This window comes from Neomonachus schauinslandi, chromosome 15 (assembly GCF_002201575.2).
Source record: "Neomonachus schauinslandi chromosome 15, ASM220157v2, whole genome shotgun sequence".
NCBI classification, from domain to species: Eukaryota; Metazoa; Chordata; class Mammalia; order Carnivora; family Phocidae; genus Neomonachus; species Neomonachus schauinslandi.
In genome coordinates this window covers 17,022,731-17,048,101 of record NC_058417.1, presented here as the reverse complement: position 1 = coordinate 17,048,101, position 25,371 = coordinate 17,022,731, and the positions used below count along the sequence as shown (strand labels likewise).

The 25,371-nt window shown below is 38.2% G+C and overlaps 1 protein-coding gene and 1 pseudogene across 1 annotated transcript in view; one reads left to right on the top strand and one right to left on the bottom strand.

The window, feature by feature from the left end:
• TAOK1 (TAO kinase 1) overlaps positions 1–25,371 on the top strand; it is a 157,368-nt gene that overhangs the window by 31,072 nt on the left and 100,925 nt on the right. The window lies entirely within an intron of this gene.
• Positions 10,971–11,556, bottom strand: LOC110593314 (annotated as a pseudogene).

The following is a 25,371-nucleotide window of genomic DNA, read 5'->3' as shown; positions in this document are numbered from 1 at the left end:
GAGAATCTTAAGCAGGCTCGACACCCAGCGTAGAGCCCCATGTGGGGCTTGATCTCACAACCCTTGCTTGAGCCAGGAAACCAAGAGTTGGACACTTAATCAACTGAGCCACCCAGGCGCCCCATGAATTGACAGTCTAAACAGGCCACCGGAATAAATTAGTGGCACCCATTTCCCCCCCCCAAACTTGTCTCATTTTGCTCAGGATTTAGGATCCTTGAGAACAGAGAGTGGGATTGGCTTAGTAGGGTTCATGTCCAATCATCTATGAGGGCAGAACTAGGGCTATTTATTTATTTATTATTTTTAAAATCTTACTTTTTAAAATAATCTCTACACACTATGGGGCTCAAACTCAACAACCCCAGGATTAAGAGTCACATGCTCTACTAACTGAGCCAGTCAGGTGCCCCAGAACTAGGCATATTTATACATAGTCCTATCTAGGTAGAGGAGAGGTAATTTCCCAGAAGGAAATCAGTTCCTTTACTAAAAAGTGGGGGTAGGGGTGCCTGGGTGGCTCAGTTGTTAAGTGTCTGCCTTCGGCTCAGGTCATGATCCCAGGGTCCTGGGATCGAGCCCCGCATCGGGGTCTCTGCTCTGCAGGAAGTCTGCTTCTCCCTCTCCCACTCCCCCTGCTTGTGTTCCCTCTCTCGCTGTGTCTCTCTCTGTCAAATAAATAAAATCTTAAAAAAAAAAAAAAAAGTGGGGGTAGATTCTGGGAAGCCAGTAAACAACTATAGATGTACATCATAATGGATTAAGGGGGAAAGACTAGAGATTTAAATGCTTGTTTTGGGGGCACCTGGGTGGCTCAGTCAGTTAAGTGTCTGCCTTTCACTCAGGGTCCTGGGATCGAGCCCCGTGTTGGGCTCCCTGTTCAGCGGGAAATCTTTTTCCTCTCCCTCTGCCCCTCCCCCCTGCTTGTGCTTGTGCTCTCTCTCAAATAAGTAAAATCTTGAAAAAAAAAATAAGTGTTTGGGAGGTTTTTTTCTCTAGAACAGACAAGAGGTTTTGATGTGAAAAACACATCACAGTGAAAAACACTGTGAAGATAGAATCTGTAAAATTTAGTAGCAAATTCTTCTTGCTCATTCAAGTACACATGATTCTAAAGTGCCTAGGTGATAGTAAGCAAATTACTTAACTTTTTTCAACCTCAGGTATAATTTGGGTTGATAATTACTTTAGGATAGTTGTGAGAATTCAATAAAATAAGTAAAATGCCTGGAGTATATAGTAAGAATTCAGTGTTAAGCAGAAAAACAGGGAGGATTTCTTTTGATTGTGTTTGGTTGGGAGGTGCTTTATTTTGTTACCTCTGAATACTTAGAATTTAATGCCTTTCTGGTAGGGAATGTTATACAAATAGAAAGGAAGCATTCTGGATTAGACATTAGTTTTAGATTTAGAGTTTTTAAAGTAAGCCTTTAATTTTTATTTTATTTTATTTTATAGTTTTAGATTTACGGAAAAATTAGTACAGAGAGTTCTCATGTACTTTTCACCCAGCTTGCTCTGTTAATGTTTTTTTTTTTTTTAAAGACTTTCTTTATTTATTTGACAGAGAGAGAGGGAGAGCACAAGTAGGCAGAGAGGCAAGCAGAGGGTGAGGGAGAAGCAGGCTCCCCACAGAGCAGGGAGCCCGATGCGGGGCTCGATCCCAGGACCCTGGGATCATGACCTGAGCCGAAGGCAGACGCTTAACGACTGAGCCACCCAGGCGCCCCTGTTAATGTTTTGTATAACAGTGGATATATTTGTTGAAATTACGAAGTTCATATTGATATAAAACTATTAACTAAATTACTGACTTTATTCAGATTTATCCAGATTTTTCCACTGATGTCCTTTTTCCTATTCCAGGATCCAGTTCAGCACATTACCTTGCATTTAGTAAATTAAAAAAATTTTTTTTTTAAAGATTTTATTTATTTATTTGACAGAAAGAGACACAGTGAGAGAGGGAACACAAGCAAGGGAGTGGGAGAGGGGGAAGCAGGCTTCTTGCAGAGCAGGGAGCCGGATGTGGGGCTCGATTCCAGGACCCTGGGATCGTGACCTGAGCCGAAGGCAGCCGCTTAATGACTGAGCCACCCAGGTGCCCCAGTAAATTTAGATTTTTAATTCTAGTTCTGTTAGTAAGTGTGACCTTAGGCAACCACTCAACCTTTCAGGCCCTGATCCATAATGTAAATATTGACTTAAAGGATATCTAAGGTACCTTTTATAATTCTGTTCTGAGTCTGTTATGTCACACAGTAGGCTCAATTTTTTTTTTTTTTTTTTAAAGATTTTATTTATTTGAGAGAGAGAGAATGAGAGAGAGAGAACACACGAGAGGGGATAGGGTCAGAGGGCAAAGCAGACTCCCTGCCGAGCAGGGAGCCCTATGCGGGACTCGATCCCGGGACTGCAGGATCATGACCTGAGCCGAAGGCAGTCGCTTAACCAACTGAGCCACCCAGGCGCCCAAGGCTCAATTTTTATTTTGAAAGGGATTCTAAGATTAATCAATATGCTAGATTTTGTTGACAGTAAAAAAATTCAATTTTTATCTTGTAACTGTACTTTAAGTATTAAAGGAAAACTATGCATTGAGATTTGGGAAAACTCACAAGAGCTTTTTCTTCTATTTGAAGAAAAAATGACAAAAAGGCAGGGTTTGTTGTGTTTTGACTCATTTTCTCTGCAAATATTAGTTCACAGATTATCTATTAGTTGTGTAATGATTGAAAGGAAAGTCATAAAATATGTGTATTGTTAAATTGTTTTTTTTTTTGTGGGGGAATATTAGGGAGGACACAAAGCTTAGAAATGTAACTTAAAGGTGGATCTTACTATAGTGGAATATATAATGGAGATAATTGAGAGCAGGTATGTCCTAAATAATCCAAGTAGTTTATATTTTGTTTATTAGTGCTTCTCAGGTTTGGGCATAATTTGATGTAGGTTAAATTGTTTATATTTTAAATTGTTGCCCCTTTTCACTTCCAAACTAGGTTAAGGAGAATATCCTATTAGATATAATCTCCAGACAGTTTTATTTTATCCCTCAGACTCTCCTATTCAAAAATGTTGAATACAACCTACCAGTAGTCTTGGCTTACAAATAATTGTAGTAGGTTCAATTAAATGATTTCATTACTCTTAAGGACTTTGAAGGGTAATGTTTGACCACTGTATTATACATTTTCATAAATTATATTTAGTAATTGCATAAATTCGTTATGCTAATCTAGCAACTTTCAACCTTTGGTTTACAAAAAAAAAGTTTATGAAAAATTGTAGATATATAGGTTTGATGAGGGGCCAGAGGTATGCATTTTAAAAATACAGTAGGCAGTTTTTACACAGGTAGCTGTAGACCATACTTGAAAAAAAAAACATAATTGTACATAAAATCTTTTTATTTATGTCACAATTCTTGTATTAAAACCTTATTTTTCATTGTTTACCTGATTTCTATATTCACTCTGATATTTCTTGAATGCCTACTATCAGAGTTACTGTGTTAGGTACATCAGATTCAAAGATTAATAAGATAGCCTCTGCCTTTAAGGAACTACCTACTAGTAGGATGAGATAGATTGGTAAACAGTTCAGAACAGTGAGATGACATGAGTGTTAATTGAGTATAAGCAGACCTTATAGAAGCATTACACACACACACACACACACACAAAAGCAGTTAATTGTGCCTGGAAGAAGAATTGGGTTGGGAAAAGTTTCCCAGTGGAGGTGATAACCAGAGATTGAAGAAAAAGGAGTTTAGACAACATCAAAATAAAAAGCTTCTGCAAGGTGAAGGAAACAATCAAAAAACTAAATGGCAGCCTACTGAATGGGAGAAGATATTTGCAAATGACATATCTGATAAAGAGTATCCAAAAATATATAAAGAACTGATACAACCAAACACCCAAAAAGCAATCCAATTCAAAAATGGGCAGAAGAGGGGTGCCTGGCTGGCTCAGTTGGTAAAGCATGTGACTCTTGATCTCAGGGTCATGAGTTCAAGCCCCAGCTTGGCATAGAGCTTACAAAAAAAAAGAGAGAGAGAGAGAGAAAAGAAATAATGGGTAGAAGACATGAACAGACATTTCTCCAAAGAAGACATACAGATGGCCAACAGACACATGAAAAGATGCTTCATCAACATCACTTATCATCAGAGAACTGCAAATTAAAACTACAATGAGATACCACCTCATACCTGTCAGTATGGCTAAAATCAAAAAGGCAAGAAATAACAAGTGTTGTCAAGGGTGTGGATTAAGAAGAACCCTTGTGCACTATTGGTGGGAATGCAAACTGGTACAGCTACTGTGAAAAGCAGTATGGAGGTTCCTCAAAAGGTTAAAAATAGGGTGCCTGGCTGGTTCAGTTAGAGGAGTGTGCAACTCTTGATCTCGGGCTCAAGCCCCATGTTGGGTGTATAGATTACTTAAGTAAATAAAACTTTAAAATAAAAATAGAATTACCCTATGATCCAGTAATTGCACTACTGGGTATTTACTCTTAAAATACAAAAACACAAATTCAGTGGGCTGCATGCACCCCTATATTTATTGCAGCATGGAAGCAGCCCATGTGTCCATTGATAGATGAACGGATAAAAAAGAGGTGGTATATATATACAGTGGAATATTATTCAGCTATAAAATGGAATGAAATCTTGCCATTTGCAACAACATAGGTGGAGCTAGAGAGTATAATGCTAAGTAAAATAAGTCAGAGAAAGACAAATACCATATGATATTACTCATGTGGAATTTAAGAAACATGCAAAGGAAAAAAAAAAAAAGAATGAGGGAGATAAACTAAGAAACACACTCTTAACTATAGTGAACAAGCTGAGGGTTACCAGAGGGGAGGTGGGTGTGGGGATTTAAGGAGTATACTTATGATAAGCACTGAGTAAGGTATGGAATTGTTGAATATTGTACACCTGAAACTACTATAACACTGTGTGTTAACTATACTGGAATTAAAATAAAAACCTTAAAAAATAAAAATAAGAAAATAAAGCAAGTAGAGGAGTTTGGCATGAAGTGCTTACTGCTTATGAGCAGTATGTTCTCTACACATATTTGACCCTTACAAAACCTCCATGACATAGATACTACCATTTCCCCTATTGTAGAGTTGGGAAAGCTGAGGTCAGAGAGATTAAATTGCTTCCAGTTAACTGCCAAAAGTTAGTATGTTGGCAGATCCAGTTTTGGGACGTAGACAATATAATTCTAGAACCTGTGTTTTTAGTTACTGTTTGTTCAAGGTCTGTGGTAAAAGGAGCACGACAATAAACTGAGAGGCCTGGGGCGCCTGGGTGGCTCAGTTGGTTGGGCGACTGCCTTCGGCTCAGGTCATGATCCTGGAGTCTCGGGACTCCCGCATCGGGCTCCCTGCTCGGCAGGGAGTCTGCTTCTCCCTCTGACCCTCCCCGCTCTCATGCTCTCTCTCTGATAGATAAATAAAATCTTTAAGAAAAAAAACAACTGAGAGGCCTGTGTTATCAGAGCACAGGAAGTTGCAGTTGAGGCTAAAGAGGTAGGTGGGGTCAGATCAATTCCTTAAATGTTATGTTAATGATTTTTGTTTCAACTGAGATACAGTGTAAAGGCATTGAACACCTAGAGGGAATGACATAATCAGATTTGTATTTTGAAAGGTCATTCTGGTTGTAGTAGATTGGATTTGAGAAGGGCCAAGAGTGGATGCAATGATAAGATTTAGGAAGTTGTTATAGTAAGGTAGCCGAGTGAGCTATGGTAGTATCCTGGATGGAGTAAGGAGGGGATTGTGGAGATGTAGTAAAGTGCATCAATTTGAGAAAGTTTTAGGAGGACAAATCTCTAAGACGTGATGATGGATTGGGTTATGAGTGAGGGAAAGGGAGTTGTCAAAAAATAACTCTTAGGTTTCTGAATTGCTGAATTGGATATATTAGGTTGGTTCACTTTGTTTTATATAGGGGACACACACAAAAGGAAGATTAGTTTAAGTGATGAGATTATGTTGAGTTAGAAGTGCCTTTGAGATATTGAAATGGAGATGTCAAATACATAGTTTTATAATGCCTTTGAACTTCTATGTAGTAAATAAATGGGCTGTCCATTCTTCTGTCTGTAATAACATAGCTGATTAGTAATTTTACAGGGCTTTATCACAGCTGTTACCTCTTGAATTACTGTTAATAAAAAAAATGTAAATAGAGTTTGGCTTTCAGTTATTAGAGCTAATATAAGATGTGAAAAGATTTTTCAATCTAGAAAGCAGTTAAGACAGGACAGTTCTCCTTTTGAGAATGGCAGAACTAAGAATATACACTGCAAAATGACTAGGTTAAAAGAGGGCCAAAAAGGCTAATCTAAATCTAAAATAACAACTTAAAGAGCTATCTATTTATTTGAGAGAGAGTGCATGCACACAAGTAGGGGAAGGGGCTGAGGGGGAGGAAGAGAAAGAATTCAAGCAGACTCTGTGCTGAGCTGGATGTGGGGATCGATCTCACAACCCTGAGATCATGACCTGAGCCGAAACCAAGAGTCAGATGTTTAACCAGTTGAGCCATCCAGGCGCCCCTAAGAATAATCTGTTTTGGGGCGCCTGGGTGGCTCGGTTGGGCGACTGCCTTCCGCTCAGGTCATGATCCTGGAGTCCTGGGATCGAGTCCCGCATCGGGCTCCCTGCTCAGCGAGGAGCCTGCTTCTCCCTCTGACCCTCCCCCCTCTCATGTACTCTCTCTCATTCTCGCTCTCTCAAATAAATAAATAAATCTTTAAAAAAAAAAAAGAATAATCTGTTTTGAATATTGAAGTTAAATATTCCTTTCCTTTTGTTAATAAAGGAATTATTCTTGGCTAACGTAAACTAGAGTTATCCAAGTTACAATTGGTGTACAGTGGGAATAGTTATACCAGAAGCAAAATGTTTTTTATTTCTTCATCATATTCATTCGATGCTGCACTGCTAAATCACCAGAACATTACTTTATACATTGGACATATTGGATATTTTAGCTGTTGTCTTTATATTTTCTTGAAAAACAGAAGATATTATGACCGATATTTCTTTAAGCATTACATTTTGTTTATTGAGCTCTGATCAGTAGTTTCCTTTTTTTTTTTTTTTTTAAGATGTTATTTATTTGGCAAAGAGACAGCCAGCTAGAGAGGGAACACAAGCAGGGGGAGTGGGAGAGGAAGAAGCAGGCTTCCCACAGAGCAAGGACCTATCCCAGGACCCTGGGATCATGACCTGAGCCAAAGGCAGACGCTTAACGACTGAGCCACCCAGGCGCCCCAGTAGTTTCCCTTTATCAGAAAATGTTGACATTCTTGAAAGTATTGTGATACTGAACTAACAAGACTAAGCTTTTGATGAAGATTTTATGTCTTCTAGGTATTATAATACTGATATTTGTGTTACTGATATTTTTAAAAAGATTCTATGTAAAAAATAATGAATTTATTTTTAAGTAATCTCTGCACCCAACATGGGACTTGAACTTACAATCCTGAGATCAAGCGTTGCATGCTCCACCAACTGAGCCAGCCAGCCAGATGTCCCTGTGTTACTGGTATTTTAAAGTTCTCTGGAAAAAAATAGTTTTAAAAGTAATTTATGTGTAAATGTAGAACATTTGGAAGATAAAAGCCATCACTGATTTTACCACTTAGAAGATATCACTGTTTTGGTGTATTTCCTTTACTATTGCTTCTGTGTATTTTTAATGTATAGACATTGTATAGCATAATAGTTAAGAGTGGAGATTCTAGGGGCACCTGGGTGGCTCAGTCGGTTAAGCCTTCGGCTCAGGTCATGATCCCGGGGTCCTGGGATCAAGCCCCACATCGGGCTCCGCGCTCAGCGGGGAGTCTGCTGCTCCCTCTGCCCCTTTCCCTGCTTGTGCTTGCTCTCTCTAATAAAATCTTAAAAAAAAAAAAAGAAATGGAGATTCTAGAATTAAATCCTTTCAGTTCAGATTTTTGTTCCACCACTTAGTTGCTATGTGATTTTTTTAAAAAGATTTTATTTATTTGAGCATCAGTAAGAGGGAGAAGCAGACTCCCTGCTGAGCAGTGAACCCGATGTGGGGCTCAATCCCATGATCCTGTGATCATGACCTGAGCCGAAGGCAAATGCCTAAAGGACTGAGCCACCCATGGGCCCCTTAGCTATGTGATTTTATAGCAAATCACTTAATTTCTCTGAATCTTGAGTTTCAAAATCTGTAATATGGGGATAATAAAAGTAAATAGTACTATTTGCTGTGTGCCAGGTACTTTACTAAGTGAAAAATCTGAATCCTCATAACATCTCTACTTAAGAGCTACTTAATAGTGCCTTTAAGAGAACAAATTAAGGGGGCGCCTAGGTGCCTCAGTCAGTTGAGCATCTGGCTCTTGATTTCCACTCAGGTTGTGATCTTGGTTCCTAAGATTGAGCCTTGCCTTGGGCTCTGTGCTCAGCACGGAGTCTGCTTGTTCCTCTCCCTCTGCTCCTCCCACTGCTCCTGCGCTCTCTAAAATAAATAAAATCTTAAAGAAAAAAAAGAATAAATTAGGGGTGCCTGGATGGCACAGTCAGTTGTGCGACCAACTCTTGTTTTTTTTTTGTTTTTCCAGTTCTTGTTTTTCGCTCAGGTCCTGATCTCAGTGTTGTGAGATTAAGCCCCGCATCGGGCTCCTCACTTAGTGAGGAATCTGCTTGAGATTCTCTCTCCCTCTCCTCTGCCCCTCCCACTCCGTGCTCTCTCTCTCAAATCTTAAAAAAAGAATAAATTAGATAATGGATATAATGTACTTAATATAGTGCTTATGATATAATAAATATTATAAATATTTATAAATATAAATAAATATTATTTATATATTTAAAAAATTGCGTTTGTACAACTTTTATTGTGGCCACATTCCCATGCCATTAATATTCTTTGAAACCGGAATTTTTAAAATGGCTTACAGAAATTTGTCAGATGGATTCATTTACTCATGTCTCTAGTGATAGACCTTTATTTATTTTTTATTTTTTAAAGATTTTATTTATTTATTTGACACAGAGAGACAGCCAGAGAGGGAGAAGCAGCCTTCCCGCCGAGCAGGGAGCCCGATGTGGGGCTCGATCCCAGGACCCTCAGATCATGACCTGAGCAGAAGGCAGACGCTTAACGACTGAGCCACCCAGGCGCCCCAGTGATAGACCTTTAGATTATTTCTAGCTGTTTTGCTCTTATAAGTAATGCTGTTATGAACATACTTGTTATAATTATTTTTTTAGTTCCTAGAGGTAGAGCTGAGTCAAAGGGCAGGAGGGTTTTTATATTGATGCCTAGCCCAGCATTGCTTTCCAGAAATGCGAATCAGTGTACATTCTTATTTCTCATACATTTTTTAAAAAAGATTTTAATTATTAGAGAGAGTGCGAGCCTGGGGAGGGGGTCATGGGAGAGGGAGAGAATCTCAAGTAAACTCCAGGTGGAGCACAGACTGGAGGTGGGACTCCATTCCACAACCCTGCCATCATGACCTAAGCCGAAACCAAGAGTCAGATGCTCAACTGACTGAGCCACCAGGCATCCCTGTCATACATTCTTACATATGTACCTTTGAGAGTCCTAGGTTTGACCATTAAATCCCTGAAATTTCAATTTCAGAAAAAAAATTTCTTTTTTTTTTTTTTAAGATTTATTTATTTATTTGACAGAGACAGACAGCAAGAGGGAACACAAGCAGGGGGCAATGGGAGAGGGAGAAGCAGGCTTCCCACTGAGCAGGGAGCCCGACACGGGGCTCAATCCCAGGACCCTGGGATCACAACCTGGGCCGGAGGCAGACGCCCAGTGACTGAGCCATCCAGGCACCCCAAAACCATTTGTTTTCATGTCTGTTTGTATTGGTTTGATTTTATTGGTGTTATAGTATAAGCTTGCTTGAGAATTGCCTATTTTTTTGTTGTTTTTTTTAATTTGCTTGAGCCCTTTTTAAATATCCTTTATATTCACATAAACTAGTTGGAAATATTTTTAGCAGTTTGAAGTTTGTCTTAATTTTCAGCAGTGTTTTGGGAAAACTTAATGTTTTAAAATTTACATAGGTATTAACTTCTTTTTTGTTGGTATTTATTTTTATCTTTAGTTCTTTTTTAAGATTTTATTTTAGAGAAAGAGAATGCACAAGTTGGGGTGGGGGGTAAAGGGAGAGGGGGAGGATCTCGAGGCTCTGTGCTGCAATCCGAAATTTGTTCTAATTTTATTTATTGAATATTCTCTTGGATATACCACCTTTATGTGAATTCAAAGTAAAATTGGTTGGATCTTTCTTCTTTTGCTGTTTTTCCTTATTATTAGGGTTTTTCCTACCTTTCTGCTTTAAAGTTTGAAAGTAATCATCAATAAAATTACCACGTTTTATTTATTTATTTATTTATTAACTTTGAAAAGATTTTATTTCAGAGAGAGCGAGCAAGCGTGCGCAAGCATGAGTGGGGGAGGGGCAGAGGGAGAAGTAGACTCCCCGCTGAGCAGGGAGCGGGGGCTAGATCCCAGGACCCCGGGAACATGACCTGAGCCAAAGGCAGATGCTTCACCAACTGAGCCACCCAGGTGCCCCAAATTACCATGGTTTAAATTATAATTCGATGTAATACTTTCTCATTCTTTCACTGGGCTTTAGTTATCAAACTGTTGGACTTTTAGGTTGTTTCCAGTTTTCCCCCTTCCCCAACTTTTAATTTTTAAAATTTTATTATTTTTGTCCTTTAAACATTTTAATGGCAAGGAAATGGTATAGAATAACTGCCAAATCACATAAATTAACTTCTTTGTTAACGTTTGTGATCCCAGAAAGAACACTCTTATTGGTCAGTTTAAACTGTGTGGGAGTTTACATAAGTTACTGTCTGGGCTCATGACTGAGTGGTTGGTAGACCCATCTTTCCATGGTTCAGAGAAAAGGGCAGCTTCCCTATTTGGCACACTTAAGATCTTCTATCTCAGGGAGTGGCCTCTGGTCTTGGTCTTGAGTGATAGAGATACTCTTGTAAGGGTTAGTCTGTTTCCCTTGGTGACCTCTGACAGCTCTCCCAGGTCGGGTTGCACCCAGTCCAGTTTGTCCAACACATTCTCTTCAAATTTTGCCTGCTGTTTGAAACAAGAAAAAATCTTAGGTGGAATAATTAATGCAAGTCTATTATTCTGTAAAGGCTCCACACAGGAAGCCTCATCTGCCCAAAGAAGTCCAGAGCACACTTGTTGACAAACTTGCCTTTTTTAAAAACATCACCGCAGATCTTTCTCTTTAAGCAGCAGAGCATAAGCTTTTTTTTTTTTTAAGATTTTAAAGTAATCTCTACACCAAACGTGAGGCTCAAACTTAAACTCTGAGATCAGCAGTCATATGTTCCACAGACCGAGCCCTACTAGGAGCCCCTGGAGCATGAACTCTTTGTTCGGTTTTTCACACTGAGCTCCATAGTGATGGGCTGCAATTTTAAGCACAGAACTTTTACCTCCTGTACTTTTGGATCCTCCAGAGTGGGCAGCTTTGGCATGATAGTGGTAGCCTTGACCTGTAGGAGGCACCCTGGCCTTGTTGTCCTTACCTCCTTTTTATTTTGAGAAATATAAAATTGATTGGAAAGTTGCTAGACTTGTATAATGAATACCCATTGTACTCCGAAGATTCACCAGTTGTTAACATATATAACATATAACTATTGCTGTATTACGTAGACACCCACTTGATATCCCCTAAAGTGTTTGAGTTAATTGCAGACATGACTGTAAATACTGAAGCATGTGTTGCCTGAGAACAAGGACATTGTTTCACTAAACACAATAAAAGTGCCACAGTTAGGAAATTTAACAATACAATACTCTTATCAGATATACAGTGTACATTCAGATTATTCCAGTTTGTCACAATAATGTCTTTTTAAAGATCTATTTATTTATTTATTAGAGAGTGTGAGAGCACGTGCAAGCTTGAGTACAGGGGGTGGGGGAGGGGTAGAGGGCGAGAGAATCCCAAGCAGACTCCCCCCTGAGTGTGGAGCCGGACACAGGGCTCAATCTCACAACCCTGAGATCATGATCTGAGCGGAAATCAAGAGTCAGACGCTTGATTGACTGAACTGACTGAACCACCCAAGTGCCCCAGTAATGTCTTTTAAAGATGGATTTTTCCCCCCCCAATTCAGGACCGTAAATGGCATTTAATTGTCTTATTAAGGTAGGAAATGTTGGGGTTTGGAGCTGATGGCCAAGAAAGAATTCTTGAGATGTCTTCGGTGCAAAAAGATGTTTTTGGTTTTGTTTTTTTAAAAGATTTTTTTTATTTGAGAGAGCATGAGCAGGGGGAGGGGCCAACAGATAGGGAGAAGCAGACTTCCCCCTGGGCTTCCCATAGCAGGGATCCCAAAGTGTGGCTCGATCCTGGGACCCCCAAGATCATGACCTGAGCCGAAGACAGACCCTTAACTACTGAGCCACCTAGGGGTCCCTAAAAAGTTGGTTTTATTAAAGCACAGGGACTGGACCTGTGGGCGCAAAGAGCTGTGCTGGGGTCATGAGGACTGGCTGATTATATACTTCCAAGTTGGGAGGGGCTTAGGAATAGCATAAGTCTCTAAGGAATTTTGGAAGCGGGGTTTCCAGGACCTTGAGATGGCTAGCTCTTGTTAGGAAAAGGCTATTTATTACGGTCTAATAAAACCTTTGTCATGAGACCCTTCAGATATATATTGGTGGGCCACATGCTTGGGGAATGATTGCCAACATATATCTTGGGTGGGGGATAGAGATAAAGGAAGTTTCCAAAGGAATTTTTATATGTTAAAGAAGACTTACAGGATCTTGGGGGTTGGGCTAAGATTGCCTTTTGCCCTTAGCGAAGTATTAACATGGAGGCAGCTGAGCTTCTAGAGGAATGTCACTCTGCCTGTGTCAAGGACTTGTCAGTGGGTTGTAGGTAGTAACGAAATTTAATTTTTCTTTTGCCTTTGCTTCCCACATCAATATTTCTTTAGTCTTCTTTAACCTCTAGAACATTTCCCTGGTCTTTTTTGTCTTTCATAATATTCTGAAGAATTCAGGTTAGTTGTTTTGCAACTAATTTCCATTTTGACAGAAAATCATCTTCATGAGATTTTCAAATTTGTTAGTGTGGGATTCTAGATATCTAAATAGTTTGATAGTCTTTTTTCTTCTCCCCAAATCTTGACCCAGTAATAGTTTTAGAAGAATGTTTTCCAGTGTATTCAAGGAATTTTGAAAAATTTAAATGAAAATCTTTCTCCTTTGCAAAGTTGTAACACTTGTAGATTTTGAGTTAAAAACTTAAAAAATTCCTGCTTCATTCCTACCTTGCATTTAAGTTTCTGGCACTTTGAAGAATCATGCAATTCTCTTTTTTATTTGCATTGTAAAAATTCATATAAACTGCATTCATTGAAAGAATAAACTAGAAAGTACTGATCAGGAAAATGAAAAAAATAAGTCTATAAATCCTCACACTCACATATAACAGCTATTAACATTTTGATGTCTTCCTTTCCATACTTGAGGGAATGAAAGTGTATGTGTAAGAGAGACATTAAAAGAATTTTGTGGGGCACCTGGGTGGCGCAGTTGGTTAAGAACCTGCATCTATCTGCCTTGGGCTCAGGTCATGATCCTGGTCAGGCTCCCTGCTCATCAGGGAGTCTGCTTCTCCCACTCCTTCTGCTCTCCCCGCCCCTCGTGTCCTCTCTCTCTCTCTTGCTCTCTTAAATCAATCAATCTTTTTTTTTTTTTTAACATTTATTTATTTATTTGAGAGAGAGAGAATGAGAGAGAGAGAGCATGAGACGGGGGAGGGTCAGAGGGAGAAGCAGACTCCCTGACGAGCAGGGAGCCCGATGCGGGACTCGATCCAGGAACTCCAGGATCATGACCTGAGCCGAAGGCAGTCGCTTAACCAACTGAGCCACCCAGGCGCCCTAAATCAATTAATCTTAAAAAAATAAAAATAAAAGAATTTTGTATTGGGTGCCTGGCTGGCTCAATTGGTAGAGCATTCAACTCTTGATCTTGTGGTTTTAACTTCAGCCCCATGTTGGATATAGAGATTATTTAAAATCTTAAAAAAAAAAAAGAATTTTGTATTATAACACTGTGCTGATCTTATTAAAGGGAAACAACTGGAAAGAGGCTCATTTTATCAATCTGCATTTAGATTCTTACCAAGTACTGTAAATCTTAATGGTCATATGAATTACTTTTCTAGTTCTCAGAATCTTTGTTTGTGGGGATGGGGAACATTAGAAATGTGAGTGCTTGTGGAAAGTTGCAAAAAATATTAAACTGTTGGAACTCAGTTTCATGTAAATGCTTTGGCCAGAAAATGAATTTTTCTTACTCTGATATTTAAGATTTGTTTGTTTTTTTTGAGATTTTATTTATTTATTTGACAGAGAGAGACACAGCAAGAGAGGGAACACAAGCAGGGCGAGTGGGAGAGGGAGAAGCAGGCCTCCCACGGAGCAGGGAGCCCAATGTGGGGCTTGATCCCAGGACCATTCGAAAAATACAAAATAGTGTAAAGTCTCCCTGTCATTTTTGTGTCTCAGGCTCTTGAGTCCCTTCCTCAGATGCTGGCCACCAGTGCTATCAGTTTCCAGTCATCTTCCCAGAGATAGTTTTGTTTTTGTTTTTAAAGATTTTATTTATTTATTTGACAGAGCGAGACAGCGAGAGAGGGAACACAAGCAGGGGCAGTGGGAGAGGGAGAAGCAGGCTTCCCGCAGAGCAGGGAGCCCCATGTGGGGCTCTATCCCAGGACCATGACCTGAGCCAAAGGCAGACGCTTAACAACTGAACCACCCAGGCACCCCCCAGAGATAGTTTTTATGTGTACAAGACAATTTGTATATGTCACAAAATACTTTTGAAATGACCTGATTATTTTAGTCTGATTCCCTTTAATAGTACTAACATTTATACAGTCATACCTTAGAGAATACTGTGGGCTTGGTTCCAGATCACCACAGTGAAGTGAGTATTGCAATAAAATGAGTCAAATGAAATTTTTAGCTTCCATGTGTATATACAAGTTATGTTTACACTATATTGTAGTTTGTTAAGTGTGCCATAGTATTATGTCTAAAAAATGTACATACCTTAATTTAAAAATACCTTATTGCTAAAGAATGCTAACCATTATCTGAGCTTTCAGTATATTGTAATCTTTTTGCTCTTGGAGGGTCTTGCCTTGATGTTGATCGAGGGTGGCTATAACTGATCAGGGTGGTGGTTGCTGAAGGTTGGGGGGGGGTGCTGTGACATTTTCCTAAAATAAGACAACAGTGAAGTTTGCCACATTGATGGACTCTTCCTTTCACAAATGATTTCCCTGTTACATGCTGTTTGATAGCATTGTATCCAGAGTAGAAATTTTTCAGAATTAGAGTCAGTTTTGTCAAACCTTGCTGCTCCTTTATCAGCTGTGTCTGTGGAATATATTAAATCCTTCGTTGTCATTTCAGCAGTCCTCTCAGCATCAATAGGAGTAGATTCCATCTCAAGAAACCATTTTCTTTGTTCAGCCATAAGAAAGCAAAGCCTTGAGATGCCTGAGTGGCTCATTTGGTTAAGCATCTGCCTTTGGCTCAGGTCATGATCCCAGGGTCCTGGGATCGAGTTCCACATCGGGCTTCTTGCTCTTCAGGGAGCCTGCTTCTCCCTCTGCCTGCCGCTCCCCCTGCTTGTGCGCTCTCTTTCACTATCTCTCTGTTAAAAAAAATAAATAGGGGCACCTGGGTGGCTTAGTTGGTTGGGCAGCTGCTTTCCGCTTAGGTCATGATCTCAGGGTCCTGGGATCAAGCCCTGCAATGGCCTCCCTGCTCAGTGGGGAGTCTGTTTCTCCCTCTGTCTCTCTGCCCCCGCCCCCCTGCACACTCATGCTCATGTGTGCTCTCTCTAATAAATAAATAAAATTTAATAAACAAAGTCTTAAAAAAAAGAAAGCAACTCCTCCTCAAAGTTTTATCATGTGATTATAGCACCTTAATTATATCTTCAGGCTCCATTTCTGATTTTAATTCTCTTCCTGTTTTCATCACATCTGCCATTACTTCTTCCACCAAAGTCTTGACCCCCCCAAAGTTGTTCAAGAGGATTGGAATCTACTTCCAACCTCCTGTTAATGTTGATATTTTGACCTCTTCCCACAAATCACAAATATTCTTAATGGCATCTACAATGATGAATCCTTTCCAGAAAGTTTTCAATTTACTTTACCTAGATCCATCAGACTAATCACTATCTATGGCGTTTATAGCTTTACAAACTTTTTAAAATTTTTTTAAAGATTAATTTATTTAGGGAGGGCGAGTGTGCAAGTGGGGGGGAAGGGCAGAGGGAAAGGATCTTCAAACAGACTCCCCACCGAGTGCAGAGCCCGATGCAGGGCTCAGTCCCACGAGATCATGAGATCATGACCTGAGCCGAAATCAAGAGTCGAATGCTTAACTAACGGAGCCACCCAGGTGCGCCCCTACAAATTGTTTTTTCAAATCATAAGACTCGTATGTTGAAATTACTCTTTGGTCCATGGGCTGTAGAATGGATGTTGTATTAGCAGATGTGAAAATAACATTAATCTCATTGCACATCTCCATATACTCGGGTGACTAGATGCATTGTCAATGAGCAGTGATATTTTGAAAGGAAATTTTTTTTTTTTTTTCCTGAGCAATTGGTCTCAACAATGGGCTTAAAATACTCAGTAAACCATGTTGTAAACAGATGTGCTGTCATCCAGGCTTTGTTCCATGTATAGAACACAGGCAGAGTAGATAGAGCATACTTCTTAAAGGCATTAGGACTTTCAGAACAGTCAGTAAGCATTGGCTTCAGCCTGTAGTTACCAGCTGCATTAGCCCAGGGAAGTGACTTCTCCTCTCTATGAAAGTCCTAGAAGGTATCTTCTTCCGATATAAGGCTGTTTAATCAACATTGAAAATCTATTGTTTTTAGTGTAGCTGCCTTCATTAATTATCTTATCTAGATCTTCTGAATAACTTGCTGTAGCTTCTACATCAGCACTTGCTGCTTCACCTTGCACTTTTATGGTATGGAGACAGCTTCTTTCCTTAAACATCAGCCAACTTCTGCTAGCTTAAAACTTTTCTTCTGCAGCCTCCCCAACTCTCTCAGACTTCATACAATTGAAAAGAGTTAGGACCTTGCTCTGGGTTAGGCTTTGCTTAAGGGAATGTTGTGGCTGGTTTGATCTTCTATCCAAACCACAAGAACTTTCTCCATATCATGTTAGTATCCAGAATATATAAAGAACTTATACAATTCAACACAAAAACATCCCAAATAATCTGATTTAAAAATGTGCAGAGGAACTGAATAGACATTTTTCCAAGGAAGACATACAGATGGCCAATAGACCTGTGAAAAGATGCCCAACATTACTCATCATCAGGGAAATGCAAATCAAAACCACAATGAGATATCACCTCATACTTATCAGAATGGCTAGCATCAAAAAGACAAGAAACTGGTGGTCCTGGCTGGCTCAGTCGGTGGAGCATGTGACTCTTGATCTTGGGATTGTGAGTTTGAGCTCCACATTGGGTGTACTTAAAAATATTGGAAAAAAAAAAAGGCCAAGAAATAACAAGTGTTGGTGAGGATGTGGACAAAAAGGATCCCTTGTGCACTGTTGGTGGAAATGTAAAACTGCAACTGCTGTGGAAATTCCTCAAAAAATTAAAACTAGAAATACCATATGATCCAGTAATTCCACTACTGGGTGTTTAGCCAAAGAAAATGAAAACACTAATTTGAAAAGGTAATGCATCCCTATGCTTATTGTACCATTATTTACAATAGCCAAAATGTGGAAGCAGTCCAAGTATCTATCGATACATGAATGGGTTAAGAAGATGTGGCATACATATACAGTGGTATATTACTAAGCTGTAGAAAAGAATGAGATCTTGTTATTTGCAACATCGTAGATGGACCTAGAGGGTATAATGCTAAGTGAAATAAGTCAGAGAAAGACAAATAAAATATTTCACTTGTATGTAGAATATAAAGGTAAATGAATAAACAAGCTGACAAAAAGCAGAAACAAACCCATAAATACAGAGAACAAATTGGCAGTTGCCGGAGGGGAGTGGGTGGTGGAATGGGCAAAATGGGTGAACCAGAGTGGGAGATACAGGCTTCCAATTAGGGAATGAATAAGTCAGAGGGACAGAGGATACAACATAGGGAATATAGTCAATGGTATTGACATAGTTACACTTGTGGTGAGCATAGAATAATGTATAGACTTGTTGAATTACTATGTTGTACACCTGAAACTAATGTAACATTGTGTGTCAACTATACTTTAAAAAAAAAAAAGGGGCGCCTGGGTGGCTCAGTTGGTTAAGCGACTGCCTTCGGCTCAGGTCATGATCCTGGAGTCCCGGGATGGAGTCCTGCATCGGGCTCTTTGCTTAGCGGGGAGTCTGCCTCTCGCCCCTCTCATTCTCTCTGTCATTCTTTCTCTCTCAAAAATAAATAAAATTAAAAAAAAATTAAAAATAAAGGAACAACAAGAACAGTATACCAAAAAAAACAAAACCCCAACAACCCCAAAACACCTGTCTTCATATCAGCAATAAAGTTATTTCCCTTTCTTACCGTTCATGTGTTCACTGGAGTAACACTTTTAATTCCCTTCAAGAACTTTTCCTTTGCATTCATAACTTGGCTTTTGGCACAAGAGCTCTTGCTCTTAGCCTTTCTTTGCTTTCGACATGTCTTCCTCATTTAGCTTAATCATTTCTAGCTTTTGATTTTAAATGAGAGATGTGCAGCTTTTTCACTTGCACACTTGGAGGCCATTATAGGGTTATTAACCATCACACACAGGTAATCTATGCAAGGATATGTCAGAAATAGGCGTATTTGGGAGACTTGTATTTTTTTTCTTGTGAATCCTTTCTGTCTTTCAAAAGTTTTGTTCCCCAAATACATGTATTACTTTTTAAAAAATTTTTAAAGAGGGAGAAAGTAATATTCTTTTCAAGAAAGTCCTTAATTATACAATCTTATCAGTTACATTTTATCTATGTATTGTTCCATTTAGACTGTATAAAGGGACAATTTTTCTTTCTCTAAAGGGATTGAATGTTTGAGTTGGCTGTTTTCTAAGCCTGAGTCCTCTGATTAACAGATGTAGGGAAAAGGGCGTTATGGTATTGAAGCAGTTGCTTAAGACCAACAATGTCCTTTTTGTGAAAATCTGAAGGTTCTTAAAAGATGGAATAGCATGACATCATCACTTCGTCCAAGGAGCATTCCTCAAGTAATACTGAATATGCTGTGATTATCAGTACCCTTCCCCCATCATCTTTCTGTTGCTTTGATTGATGTTATTGTCAGTTATTTGACTTTGTTTTATAAATGTGGAACAGTTACTTAATTCTGAAAATCATAATTTGATCTGAGATTTTAAAATAAATTATATTGGATTTTTTTTTAAAGATTTTATTTATTTGACAGAGAGAGACACAGCGAGAGAGGGAACACAAGCAGGGGGAGTGGGAGAGGGAGAAGCAGGTTTCCCGAGGAGCAGGGAGCCCGATACAGGGCTCGATCCCAGGACCCTGGGATCATGACCTGAGAGGAAAGCAGATGCTTAACGACTGAGCCACCCAGGCACCCCATATTGGATTTTTTATTCTAGTTTCATTGGGCTTTCTTAGATAAATGTTTCAGGATTGAACAAAATGGTACCAACCATAAAAATTGTTTATGTCTTTTACATTCAAGCCTAAATAACCTAATAAATGATGAGCTTCTTTGGTCTATTTTTTATGGAACCAGAAACAAGATCTCATTTGCTGTTTATAGGATTGTTAATTTCCTTTTACTGTTCTCTTTTAGTAAGAACGATATAAGTTACTGTAATGATATTTTTTCCATTTAAAAAATGTAACCTAACAGGCTGTTGTTTTTTTTTTTTTAAAGAAGATTGCATGTATAGTCTCATAATATCTTTAAGAACTTAAAATATTTATATCTTTTAAACCTGACTTGTAGTTTATCTGGTTGTATTAGTCCTGTATGTTGGGTATTCATGTACTTAATATTCATTTTTAGCATACTGGAGAAATAATGGAGTTTATGATTAGGGTTGCTGTGAAAGCTCCTCTGTGCTATTTATTTTCCTGTATTCATGACAGATTTTTAAAATGGACAAGACTCAAATCCAAGTGCCTTTGTCAGTTTTAACATTGATGACTCTGTTGTAGCAATATTCTGAATGGGTGCAGGGCAACCAAGATGGTGCTAACTTTTATAATAAAGTACTTTATTTTTGGGAATTTGAGGATGTACAGAAAAGCAGTTATGCAATGAATACAATAAACTCTAGCCTAACAGTGTAACGGAGTATTTCAGGGATTTCTAACAGTGGAGTTGTCTTATTTGTGTTCATTTAATTTTTCTTTTTTTTTTCTGTCTTCTAACAGCCCAAAGAATGTGTGCAAATGGTGGATATTTTTTCTTTTATCTTTTTTTCTGGTTGTGGAAGTTGAACATGTAATTATTATTTGAAAATTTAGAACATAAGGAAAGTATAGACTTGTGAATGTTGTGCATAATACTGGCCATAACTACCTAAAAATAATCTGTACCACTTTGTTGTATTGCCTTCTTTGTGAAAACTACAGTATATATAATTTTTGTTTTCATTTATTATAAAATCAAGCAGATCCAGAAATTTGGCAAACATAGCTTAATGAATTATAAATAAAATTCCTTTGTAATCACTACCTAAGACAAGAAATGGAACTTTGCTAGCCATTCTAGATGTTCCTCCTAATGTCTCAGCCCAATCACAGCCCCTTCTTTTTCCTAAAGTAACTGCTATCCTGACATTTACTACAGTAAAAACTTCTGGGAGTTTCTTTATAGTTTCATAATCTAAGTGTGCATTCCTGTACCCCATTATTGAGTTTTGAGAGTTCTTTATAGATTTCAGATACAAATGCTTTTTTAGATACATGATTTGAAAATAATTTTTTAGCAGCCTTTGGCTTGACTTCATTCTTTTAAAAGTGTCATTTGTAAGAGTAAAGGTTTTTAATTTTGGTGAAGGCCACGTCAGTTTTGCCTTTTTTATGGATTACATTTTTGGTGTTATATCTAAGAATTCTTTGACTAACCTAAGGTTGCAATGATTTTCTCCTGCGTCATCTTCTAAATGTTTGATTTAAAGTGTTAACTTTTTACATTGAGATAAATGGACCATTTTGAGTTAATTTTTCTTTAAGGTATGAGGCAAACTTTATTTTTATGCATATGGATGTTTAATTTTTATGGTGCCATGTTCAAAAGAGATCTTTTCTCTGTTGTACCTTTGTCAAAAATCAGTTGACCATATTCGTGAGGGTCTGTTTCTGAACTTCTGTTTTGTTTCATTGGACTATGTGTCTATCCTTTTATCATTACTACACCATCTTGATTATTGTAGCTTTGTATTAAGTCTTGAAATCTGGTAGTGTGAGTCCCTCAACTCTATTCTGCTTTTTAAAAATTGTTTTGACTAATTTGGTTCTTTACCTTTTCATGTACATTTTAGAATCCGTTTGTTGATATCTGCAAAAAAAAAATTCTGTTGAATTTTGCCTGAGATTGTATTGAATCTATAAATCAATGAATTTTTGGACCAATTTGGGGAGGAATGATCTCAACAGTATTGAATCATTTAGTCCATTAACATGGTACATCTCTCCATTTAATTTTTTTTTTCCTTTCTTTTCTTTTTTTAAGTAAGCTCTATGCCCAGGGTGGGGCTTTAACTCATGACCCTGAAATCAAGAGTTGCATGCTCTGAGATAGCCAGGCACCCCATTTATTGTTCTTACTATGTAAATTCTATCCAAATACTTTTAGACATATCTAAATATTTCTTTTTCTTCTTTTACTATTTTGTATATTCCTTGGGATTTTTCATGTACACAGTAATGCCAGCAACTAGAGAGTATTCTTTCTATTATGTATTTCTTTTCTTTTTCTTTCCTTTATTGCATGACTGAACTTATAGTACAATGTTGAAGAGGAGTGATTAGAATAGACATCCTTACTTAGTTTCTGATCATTAGGGGAAATCTTTTAGTCTTTAATCATTAAGATGTTAGCTGTAGGTTTTTTGTAGATACCCTTAGCCAGGTTAATGATGTTTCCTTCTTTTTTTCTTTTTTTTTTTTTTAAGTTTTTATTTATTGTGAGAGTGAGAGCGTGTGCGCGCATGTGCACAGCAGGGGGAGCAGCAGGTGGAGGGAGAAGCAGGCCCCCTGCTGAGCAGGGAACCCGACATGGGGCTCGATGTGGGGCTCGATCCCAGGACCCCAGGATCATCACCAGAGCAGAAGTCAGACGTTTAACCGACTGAGCCATCAAGGCATCCCAGTGATGTTCCCTTCTAGTCCTAGTTTTTTTAATGTTTTTATCATAAATGGATGTTGGATTTGTCAAATCCTTTTCTGCCTCTGTTGATATGATCGTGTGTTTCTTTTTTCTGTAGTCTGTTTAGAATGGTGAATTAAATTCAGGAACTTAGAGCTATTCCTTCTTCCTTTCAGTGTTCTAAGAGTATGTAGTAATATTTCGGGGCTCCTGGGTGGCTCAGTTGGTTAAGCGACTGCCTTCGGCTCAGGTCATGATCCTGGAGTCCCTGGATCGAGTCCCGCATCAGGCTCCCTGCTCGGCGGGGAGTCTGCTTCTCCCTCTGACCCTCCCCCCTCTCATGTGCTTGCTCTCTCATTCTCTCTCTCTCTCAAATAAATAAAATCTTTAAAAAAAAAAAAGAGTATGTAGTAATATTTCCCCTTTGATTTCTGTTTTTGCTAATATGTGTCTGTTCTTGTTTTCCTTGGTTAGTTTGGCAGAGGTCTTTCAGTTTTGTTGAGTTTTTTTTATTACCCAAAGGAACCATCTCTTGGTTTTACTGATTTTTCTATATTGGCTTTTTGTTTTCTAATTTCATTGATTTCTATTCTTGTTTCTTTAATATTTCCTTTCTTATATTTAGTTTTGGGTTTTTAAAAAAAGATTTATTCATTTATTTTAGAGAGGTGGGGAGAGGCAGAGGGAGAGAGAATCTCAAGCAAATTCTGAACTGAGTGCAGAGCCCCACACAACAGGGCTCACTCTTACCATCTTGAGATCACCACCTGAGCCGAAACCAGGAGTCTGATGTTTAACCAACTGAGCTACCCAGGTGCCCCTATTTTTGGTTTTATTTGCTTTTCTCTTACTAGGTTTTTTGTTTGTTTGTTTTTAATGTAAGCTCCATGCCCAGTATGGAGCCCAGTGTGGGGCTTGAACTCACAACCCTGAGATCAAGGAAAAAAAAAAAAGAGAGTTGGACACTTAACTGACTGAGCAATCCAGGTGCCCCCTCTAGATTCTTAAGATAGAAGTGTGATTATTTATTTGAATCTTTTTTTTCTAATATAGATTTAGTGCCTTAAATTTCTTTGTAAGCACTGTATTAGTTGTAGCCTACAAATTTTATGCTGTATTTTTATTTTCATTCAATTTGTATTCTTTTTTAAAATTCTGTTTTTAAGTAATCTCTACACTGAATGTGGGGCCCGAACTCACAATCCCAAGACCAAGAGTTGCATGCTCTTTAGACTGAACCACCCAGGTGCCCCAAATTTGTATTCTTTTCTAATTTCCCCTGAAACTCATTTATTGACCCATGGATTATGTAGAAGTGTGTTTAATTTCCAAATTTTGTGGGTTTTTTAAAAAGTTATATTTTGGGGGATGCCTGGTTGGCTCAGTGGGTTAAGCGTCTACCTTCAGCTCAGGTCATGATCCCAGGGTGCTAGGATTAAGTCCTGCCTTGGGCTTCTTGCTCAACAGGGAGCCTGCTTCTCTCTCTACCTGATGCTCCCCCCCCGCTTGTCCTCTCTCTCTTTGACAAATAAATAAAATCTTTTTTTTAAAAAGTCATATTTTTGTTACTTTAAATGTAATTATACTATCGTTAGATAATGTATTTTGTATGAATTGAAATTTTTTTATGCTTGTTAAGATTTGTTTTATGGCCCAGAATGTAATCTTAGTGTGAATATCATATGTGCTCTTGAAAAGAATGTATATTCTGTTGTCAAGTAGAGTATTCTAGAAATGTCATTAGGTAGACTTGGTTGATAGTGTTGTTCTATATATTTTCAGACTTCTTTAAATTTCTGAGAGAGGAGTGTTGGAGTCTCCCAGTGTATCAATTTTTGCTTCATGAATTTGAAGCTCTTTTGTCAGGTGAAGACAAATTTGGGATTTGATGAATGGAATCATAATCATTATATAATGTTCCTCTTTATCCCTTGTGATTTTCTTAGTTCCGAAGTCTATTTTGTCTGATACTAATGTAGCTACTCTAGCTTTCTTCTGTTTAATATTTTGCATTTCTTTTAAAGTAAGTCTGCTAGCAACAGATTCTTTTGGTTTTGTATCATGTAAGAACCCCCCCCCCCCGTTATTCTTGTAGAAGACTTCTGCTAGATAAAGAATTATGTTCTGGGTTGGTAATTCTTTCCTTTTATAACCTTAAAGATATTATTCCACTTTCTGTAGACTGTTTTTTACACAAAATCTCTTGTCATTTAAATTTTAGTTTATCTTTTCCTAATATTTTGATTAGGTGTCTAGCCTGATTTTCTTTGAATTTGTCCTGTTTGGGGTTTGTTGAGCTTTTCGAATCTCTAAATTTATGTCTTTTGTCAAATCTGTGAAGTTTTCAGACATTACTAAAAAAAATTTTTTCTCTACCAATTTATATTTCCTCTCCTTAATAACACCAATGGTTTAAAACATAGACAATTTGATACTGTCAAGTCACTAAGGCTCTATTCAGTTTTTTCAATCTTTTATCCTCTGTTCTTTAGTTTCATTAATTTCTGTCTTAAAGTTTAGTAACTCTTTCCTCTGTCATCTCTGTTGTGCATTTGAGCCCATGCAATGAGGTTTTTTATTTTTTTAAGTAAGTTATATGCCCAACGTGGGATTTGAACTCATGACCTCAAGATCAAGAGTTACATGCTGTACAGGCTGTGCCAGACAGGGGCCCCTCATTTGTGATACTGTATTTTTCAGTTCTAAATTTTTCATGTGATTTAAAAAATGTTATTTGTATCTCTCTGCTAAGAACTTACGTCTTTTCAGTTTCCAGAATGTTAACCATTACCTCATTTGTTATGGTTATAATAACTGCTTTAAAGTCTTTGTGTGGTAATTTCAACATGAGTCATCTCAAAGTAGGCATCTGTTGGTCCTCTCTTCCCTTGATAATTTGTGACATT